The following is an 8709-nucleotide window of genomic DNA, read 5'->3' as shown; positions in this document are numbered from 1 at the left end:
GCAGAGCAGATTTACTGTGGGGTCCCCGATCTGCCCTTTTGCACGCAGGAGGGGCAGAGGGGTCCCTGCCTGCCTGCCTGCCTGGGGGCTGGCAGCAGTCCATAGCATGCACTGGGAAAATGGAATATCCTTGGAACAGGTGTCTCCCACCCCAGGTGTGAGCACCGAATGAAGAAATCCCTGAAATGCCTCCTCAGATGGAGGGAAGGAGGGAGGATTGATCCTCCTGTCTCGGACCTGGATGAAGCAGGACTGGCGCAGCCCAGCCCAGCCCAGCAGGGACATCACCAGGACATGCACTGTCCCCTCCCTTCCCTTCCTCATGTCCTGACTTTTAGGAACAGAACCATGTCAGCTCTGACATTTATGGGATGTAGGGACTCTACAGGAGCAGTTGGCTGCTCGAGGAACTCAGTCACCTCAGAAGTGCTGCCCTGCCCTGCCCTGCCAGGGGGTTCTGCCCCTCTGCCTTAAATTAGATCTTCTCCTTGTGCTTTGTCCCTGTTTTTTGGGTTTGGCACCTGAGCAGCCCCAGTGTGACTCGAGTGCCCCTCAGAGCCTCCTTTCAATCATATTTCTGTGATAACAGACAGTCACTAATCCCACCCAGGAATGCTGTGCCCTGCACACATGGTTTGAAAAGAGGGGCTGCAGTTCCCCCCACACAGCTGAGGGGAAGAAATAATTCCCTCCTGGGAATAAATGAAAGAACAGGCACTGCAGCACTGGGGATGCAAGCAAATCCTGTTTTCCAAAAGCTTAGGAGCGTTTGGGGTCCTCAAAGGTTAAAATACTTACCTCAGATGTATAAATAAAGGATTTACAGCAATAAAGACATTACTGTCATTGTTAGCAATTAATAATACTGTAATTAGTGCTGCACAGAAATTAATCCAGGGCTGGGGGGGGGGGGTTGTTTTTAAAGGCTTCAGCTGACTGAGAGCAAAGGACACATCCCCAACACAAACACCAGGAAGGGTTTGGTAGAGGAACAGAAGCAGCATTTCCTCCTGTCCTGGCCCATGGTCCCTCCGGGAATGTGGCACTTGGAAACACCTCTGGCTGCACAAAACCCAACAGTCACTTCACAGGCACCAAAGAAAACATCATTATTGGATATTTTTGCAGTGCCAGGTTAATTCCACGGCTGGACTGAAGCTGCCACTGCACCTTCTGCTGGGACAGAGAATTCCCAGGCACCAGCTCAGGGTGCAGCTGCGCTGGGGCGTTGCCTCTGGAGACAGAGAACCGGGAGCTGAGCTGGCTTTCCAGCGGGATTTCTCAACAGAATTAATTTCTATTTTCAGACAAATAGGTTTCCACTGAAAATCTTCAGTTTTTAGTAGGAAATGGCTGTCTGGGAGAAATGACTTGTCAAGCAAATTATATCTTTTGGGATTTTTAATTTGGCCAAAAAAACCCTCCCCAAATAATCCTCATTGTAGTAGAGTTGTGTGTGATGTGTTGTGGCTGCATGAGGAAAAAACATCGGGATTTAACTCCCCACCAGTGTTGTACTGGATTTGTGTTCTGCTTTAAGAGAATTGATATTGATGGGCTCAGAAGCCTTGAACATAAAGCTTTTTGCTTTTAGCTGAAATTTTGCATGGAGAAAGGCGGGGTTTGTGTGGTTACTTCTGCTCTGTGCTGCCAGACAAAGGCACTGCCCTGCAAGGATGAGAAGGGCAGATGGAAATGGGTTCTCACCTGGACGTGTGGGATTGATCTGAATGCAATGAAACCTCAGCAGTGAGGGCTGGGAGGCAAATGCTGCATAAACACCCCCGAAAAGCCACAGGGGAAATGGGCAGAGTCATGTGAGCCAATTCTGCACATTCCCCGTTCTGGTGTTCTTTGCTGAGCATTTAAGGGGTTGAATCATTAACTCCCATTTGGTTTCTCCAGGCTGGCAATGTCAAGTGTCAGTCACCAGTTGCTGCAGGAGCCCAAAGACAGCTGGTTCTGGGCTTGGGGACACAGCAGGGGACAGACTTTGCCAAGGCAAAGCCACCTGTGGGCACTGGCAGGTCTAACCCTGCTTTGCTGTCAGGGTACCTCAGCACCCAGCAATGCTCTGCCAGATAAAAGCCTCTGCTCCTTTCTCTCCAAAGTGCTGGTGAATTTAAGCTGATATTTCTGTGGCACTGCCCCAGACATCACTGCACAGGAGGAGCGTTGCAGCTGCTCCATCCGGGCTCTGCACAAGGACAAAAACACAACAGCAAATGTTGCTGTGTCATACAGGCTCCCCACAGTCATTCAGAGAGCAGCCAATTCCAGCTCTGGGGCAGAGACATGGTAAAGGGGCACTCAGAACACACCCAAGAGCCTGGCTGGCCCTGCCATGGCCAAACTGCATCCTTAGGGGCAGGATATGATGTGCTCTTGGGATACTCCCTGTGTGCGAGCCTGAGGAGCATGAGGGAAAGGCAAATAAACCCCTGCCTGCAGGGGACTGCAGCAGGAAGAGCTGCTCTGTGTTTTTAGGATACAGACCCCAAAAGGATGCTGGTAGCCCCGGTGGGAACCCCACCCTGGGGATCAAGCCCTGCTGCCATCTCTCCCCTGCACACAGCGCCAGGGAAAACCCCAGTCAGCAGCTCGGGAATATTTCCATGGAATGTGAAGAGCACTGTCCTCACCTTAAGCTGTAATTCCAGCAGCCCAGCCCTTGGTGCTTATCAAGGTGACTTTGGTTTCTAAACTGGCCAAACTCCCCCTGTGCTGTGCTGGTTTGGTGCCAATAACCCAACCAGAGCAGAGAGCTCTGTCACACTGCTCTGGATAAGCCAGACTCAAACCCTGCTTTGCCAGGTTTCCATTGGGAATGCCAGCCCCCAAGCACTTCCCAGACAGCAGGATTGGCAGAGGAAAGACTTGGGGATGTACAGGATGATGTGATAGGTGGTAGCTGCACTCCCCAGCCCCCCGAGGTGGTTCATGTGAGGATTCACTGGCCTGGAAACAGCAGCTGTTGAGCTGGGGCCCTGACTCTGTGGGCTCAGGTGTTTCCATTGCTCTCTAACTCCTGGTCCCTGTCTGCAAAGGAAATAAGAATCATTTCTCTACTTTACATGCAACTGTAGGCTATTTTAAGGCTGAGGCTGGGGTTTCACCAGGTGTTTTTTACTGCACAGCACCCTCTGCCCTGCCCTGTTAGAGTACTACAGTTGCTTCAGTAGTAACTGCAGCCATCCCTGGGCACAGCTGTCAGGGATTTTGAGGCCTTTCAGGAGCACGGGTGTGCTATAAATAGAATTTATTGCTCCTTGTTTCACGAAGAAGGCAGTGCTTTCACACTTTATCCCTTTCTTCAGGTAAACACAGAACAAAGTGAGGAAGGCTTTCTCTCAAGATCAAAGTGTGTGTAGAGCTCTTCCCTTGGATCATTTGCATCACTGAACTGTGCGTGAGGCATTTTCCTGTCTCACCTGCCAAGGATTAAAGGCTGCACTGCAGCCTGAGTTCTGTGCACCTCATCATTTAGCACCTCATCCCCTTCCTTTAATAACAGTACTCTCATAGTAAATCCCACAAATACGTAGTTTACAGAGGGCTTTTCTACCCTTAGTTCTTCTGCTACTGTTTTGTCTGTGCCTGCCTCTGCTGTTGCTTGGATTTGGCTTTGTTTTGCAATCAAGTTGTCCTTGTTTCCTGAATTTCTGTACGTAGGATCACAGTTTCTCTTGGACAGGAACATTAACAGACCCTTTGCCTCATGATCATGTGCTGAGTTCCTCTGGATGTGTCCTGCCTCTCATCCAGGAGTTCCCAGCAGATGTGTTGAAAGGAACATCATTCCAGACTCACTCTCCATTAACAGACGTTTTGGACTTCAGCTTTTGAACTCGCTTTTTACCTCAGAAGTGTAAAGGCTCTCCCTTTATCTATGGCCAAAGTCAGGTGGGCTGCAGTGGCACCACAGGGAATGGGAGAATGCAACCTCTTCATTCTCACTGTACATCCAGAGAGCAAAGAAACCTCTGGTGACCCCACAGAACTGCTCAAAAGGGAAAGGATTTGTCACATTCCTGAGCAGATGCACTTTTCCTTTGGATAATACAGGTTTCTGCCCTATGAATTCCTTTCAGTGTCTGCCTGCGTGTCGAGCTGAGCTGACACTGAAGCACATCAGCCTCCACCTGTTGATTTTCCCTGCTCTCCTTTTGCTCCCACTCTCCTGAGGTGCAGCAGCTCCCTGGCAGGCTGGGACCTGCTGCTGCACCTTGAATCAGCCCAGGCTGCACAGTCACAGATCAGACCAGTGGCTGGCAAGGTTCCTGTCCATCACAAGTGCTCCAGACTGGGGCTGGTGGGTTTTGTCCTGCCCCTGGTTCCTGACACCTGATTCCCATGATTTTCAACAACCTCTTGTCCCATTCCAGTCTCATCTCGGTGATTTCCATCGCTCAGCTCTCCCTGGCTGCTGCCCCAAGGTGTGGATAACAGCCCTAATTCCAGGGATGCACAGCGCAGCCTGCAGCCCTTGCCACGGCCTTTAGACTCAGCTTGGCAACCCAAGACTTGGGCTGTGAAAAGCCCAACTTCAGACATTCCCAGCTGAACTCAGAGCTGCTAAAGGCATTTTGTGCTCTTCCGTACAAGGTCTGATGAAGCAGATTTTGTCCATCTGAATTAGAGTCTGCTTGTGCCCAGCAGATTGGTTAAAATGTTCCTGGATTTATTACAATTTAATGCCATGAAAGCTAAACAAATTTCAGGAACAATTTTGAGGATCAGATCTCAGCAGGCAGCTATTTGCCTAATGTCCTACTTTTTTACACATCTCCTGCAGGAAGCAAGGAGCTTTTAGCTACACGGGAACCTGATTATTCCCTGAAATATTGGCACTGAAAATTGCCCCTTTTCAGGCCATTTCTTGCTGTCGAGGCATGCTCAGCACCCTTGGAAGGCGCAGGGGAGCACAAGCTGCAGCTCTAAAGGCAGGAAGGCTCTGCTTTGCCTGGGATATGCAATATTTCACCAGCAGGGCTTTTTCTATCCCAATCCTCCAGTTACTTTTGTGCTCCTAATTATTTCTATGAGTGTAATTGACTTGCAAGACATTCTTGGCTTGCAGAGTGCAGGGAGTGAATTACTGACCCATCACAAGGGTCATTGATGTGAGGAGACGTCAGAACAAACTGGGTGCAAAGCAGCTACTTTGCATTCCTAATAGCAGATGTAAGCCATTAATAACTGTGCTGCCTGCTGCACTCAGAGCCTGCACAATCCGGGTTTGACATGCACATGGCTGAGTTCATCCTCAGTGTAATTTGAAATTCATTGGGCACGGACTTCATCTCCTTCTGCTGCTTGAAAATCTCTCCCTCGCCGAGATGTGCTATGCTAATTCCAGAGTTTATGGCTGACTTGAGATGTTACATTTGAAAAATCAAATCCAATTAAATCAACTTATTACCAAGGTCAGAGACCAGCATTCAGTACATTCATTCCTTGCTATTTCACAGCAAGGAGTAAACTTAGGGAGCAGATTCTGTCTCAACCCAGAACCAAACGAATCTGTCCTAATCAAACGGCTTTTGGCCGCAGGAGCTAGGAAGTACAGTCAAGTGATAAAGCAAACCTCAGAGTCCAAATACCTGAGCTGAATTCCCAACTTTCCACATTAGTTTTGTGTACTGTTGGACAAATATTCTCCTCTTTGTACCTGTTTCCCCATCTGCCCATAAGATGGAAGAGAAGCTCAGGGGCTGGCTGGATAAATTCAATGACTGCAAAGTTTTGAGACCTCTTGAGTGCAGAGCTGTGGACTGGCAACAGCATCAGCTTGCTGTAGTCAGAGCTGGAACGGAGCTCAGATTTTAGGAGAGTTTCAGCAAGAGATGCCCAGTTGTTGTATCGGCAGGCACCTGTTCATTATCAGAAGAGTTCTGCGTGTATAATATCTCAATATTCTCAGCAAGGAGTGAAACAGAGGGAACATGCAATGGCTTTTGGAGGGGGACAAATATAAAGCTGATTTGCAGATCCTTTTGCAAATGAAAGTCTTAAGTTTAGGTTGATGATGAGCTCCCACACTGCGCAAGGCTTTGTGTTTAAATTACACCCTCACCAAGTGCCCAGGGGCTCTTTCTGCCTCTTGTTGTTCAGCACCTACTGCAGTTCCTGCAGGAGCTCCTTGTTCCAGACAGAACCAGACGGAAAGTGAGAGTGATGTTGACTTCTTGGATGCCCTTTATATATATCCCACTGTTTCATTCCCAGGGGAAAACAGCTTAACCTTCCTAGGCATCTCACATCCTCCCCATTCATTTAGGAGCTTAAATCTTGATGGAATTTTCTATGGTGGTGATTTGTTCCAGCAACCTGAGGAAATTCACTCAAGTGGCTCACTTCCTCCCAGTTCTCAGAAAATGGCATCTCAAAGTGAATTGCTTCAAACTTCCCTGGATCGCCAGCTACACAAGCAGTTCTAGGTACCAAGATTCCTATTTTAAGTTCCTGCTTCTGTTAAGTGCCTAAGTTGAAACTGGGACTAAACTACTTCCAGAAGTGAAGCTCTGACCTCAGCCATTAATGAGCTTTTAAAAATCTTGTATCAGTTTTGCCTCTTCATGTAGGATTCAATTATGCAGCAAACCTCAGGATGTTATTTGAGCTTTCCAGAGTCCTACTAAAGTGATGTAAAACCCATGAAGGATTTACTCTCACCTCACTTTACCTCTTCAAATGTTTGAAGAGCCCAGGCAGCTCATTTAAGAGAGGCACCAGAGCTGCAGTTTATATTTGAGGGCTGAAGGAGCAGTTCCTCAAGGCGTCTCCTCTCACCCCGGGTGACAAGATTAGACACAACCCCCAAATTTAAACGAAAAGGGAAGTGAGATGGACTCCTCTCGATATTAACAAACATCCACGCGCAGGGTGGCCATTCAGGTCACAGCAGCTCTGCCCTGTGATGCACATGTCACTGTGTAACTGCTTGTTTTCCCTTTGGGATGGGCATTCCAAGGGCTTCCAGCAGTACCTGGCTGCTTGTTACCCGTTCTGGGCTCCTCTGGCACACTTCTGCCCAACAGCACAGGAGGTGGTTGGGAGAGTTTATGAAAGTCTGAACCAAGCTAAATTCCCTTGCCTTTCTCATGGAATGCTGCAGAGGCAGCAGATTCCCACATCCCAGCCCTGCGTGGTGAAAGCAAGAAGGGAACAAACCCTTACCTGAGTGAGGCTCAGCAGGGAGGCTGTGCCCTCATCGGCCCCGCGCTGCTCCCAGCTCCTGCTCTGGGACAGGGCTCCTGGAGACCTCTGGGGGCACCCAGAGCACTGGAACTGAGCTCTAAAGCTCCTTTTCTCTGTGGGCAGGCTGAGCTGCAGCCCAGGCAGGGCGTGTGGTGCTGGAGCAGCTTTGGGATTGCGTGCCCAGGGAACACACAGCGGGCACTCCTGGGGCAGCCTGGCTGGGAAGGTGAAGTTCCATTCCTGTGTCAAACTGCCCTCATTCCCACTGTAATCCAGAGATTTAGGGATGTGCCTTGGTCACAGGGGGCTGAGGTGAGCTGCTGCTAAGAGCTGAACCCAGAACAGCCCTCTGGAGCTCTGAACTCCTCCTGGGAAGTGCCTTTCCCACCAACACCCCTGCCAGAACCCCCCAGTTCCCTGGGATGTGCTGCTCACCAGTGCTGGGGTAGGTCCACGGGACTTCTGCCAGAGAGGTGAATTCCCAGAGCTGCACTCTTACATTTCTCCTGGAACAGTCAAGGACAAACAACAGATCTGGATGGAGCTGGAACCCAGCAAGGATCCCATGGCAGGAAATGAGGCATGAGGGCCTCTTTCCCCCAGCTGTCTCCCCACCTCCCACCGCCGTCTCCTTCACACCCAAACACAAATCCATGATTAAGGCTTAGTGCCCTTTGCCCTCATCCGTCCCCACTCCACACATCTCTCCCACTAAGCAGGGCTGTGTTTCCAGGTCTCCACACGCTCTCCCCTCGCTGTCTCCTTGCCAACTTTGGTTCTGTCTGGAATTAAGGACCTCCTGCAGGAGCTGCAGGAGATGCTGAGCAGTAAAAGGCACAAAGAGCTGGACAATTAATTTAAGTACTCAAAGAGCTCATCCCTAGAGTTCCAGGCCCTCTGCATCCACCTCCAGCATCCAGCTCCTCACTCATGTGCTCTGTGCTGCCCTGCCCAGCCCCCCTGCACTCTGCCAAGCAAAGCCTGGTGGGATCCAGCAGCCCCAGCTGTGGTCAGGGATCCAGAGCCAAAGGCTCTGTCCCTGTCTCAGCATCACTGCCCTGTGCATGGAGATCACCTGGGAGCTGTGAGAAGCTCTTACACTGCACCTTACGGGGCTTTGGGGACAGAGTTTAACACAAGAGTGGCAGCTCTCAGATCAGCACCTGCGGACAAAGGCTGTGGCATAGGAAATACAGGCCAAGTACGAATGGCCCCTTGCTCCTTCGTGATCATTCAAACCATTACCTGGTTATTTTTGTAATTCTATAATGGAGATTTTCCCCCTCTTGTGCACTGAAGTTGCATGATGCAGAAAATTGGTTCGTTTAAGTAAGAGCTCTTATGGTGTCTTTCACCAAATGTTCTCCGAGAACATTACTAATAATTCATTAAAGCAGCACTGTCAGCTGGAACACTTTTAATTACCATTTTCTGACAAGTCAACCCTTAAGTGGTATGCCCTGATTTTTAAATTTATTTCTAACACATATGCAGATTTTTCTCTTTCCC

The 8709-nt window shown here is 49.6% G+C and overlaps 1 protein-coding gene across 1 annotated transcript in view; it reads right to left on the bottom strand.

Annotated features, from left to right (window-relative positions):
• The window catches only part of KCNJ1 (potassium voltage-gated channel subfamily J member 1), a 17743-nt gene extending 10449 nt beyond the window's left edge, over nucleotides 1-7294 (bottom strand). The window contains exon 1 of the mRNA XM_017738579.1: nucleotides 7180-7294. The gene's annotated coding sequence lies outside the window, so the exon portion shown is untranslated. The remainder of the gene's footprint in view (nucleotides 1-7179) is intronic.
• Between the last annotated feature and the right edge of the window lie 1415 nt (nucleotides 7295-8709).

This window comes from Corvus brachyrhynchos, unplaced genomic scaffold (genome assembly GCF_000691975.1).
Source record: "Corvus brachyrhynchos isolate BGI_N302 unplaced genomic scaffold, ASM69197v1 scaffold46, whole genome shotgun sequence".
Lineage (NCBI taxonomy): Eukaryota > Metazoa > Chordata > Aves > Passeriformes > Corvidae > Corvus > Corvus brachyrhynchos.
The sequence above is the reverse complement of the archived record's forward strand: the minus strand, read 5'-3'. Positions and strand labels throughout refer to the sequence as shown.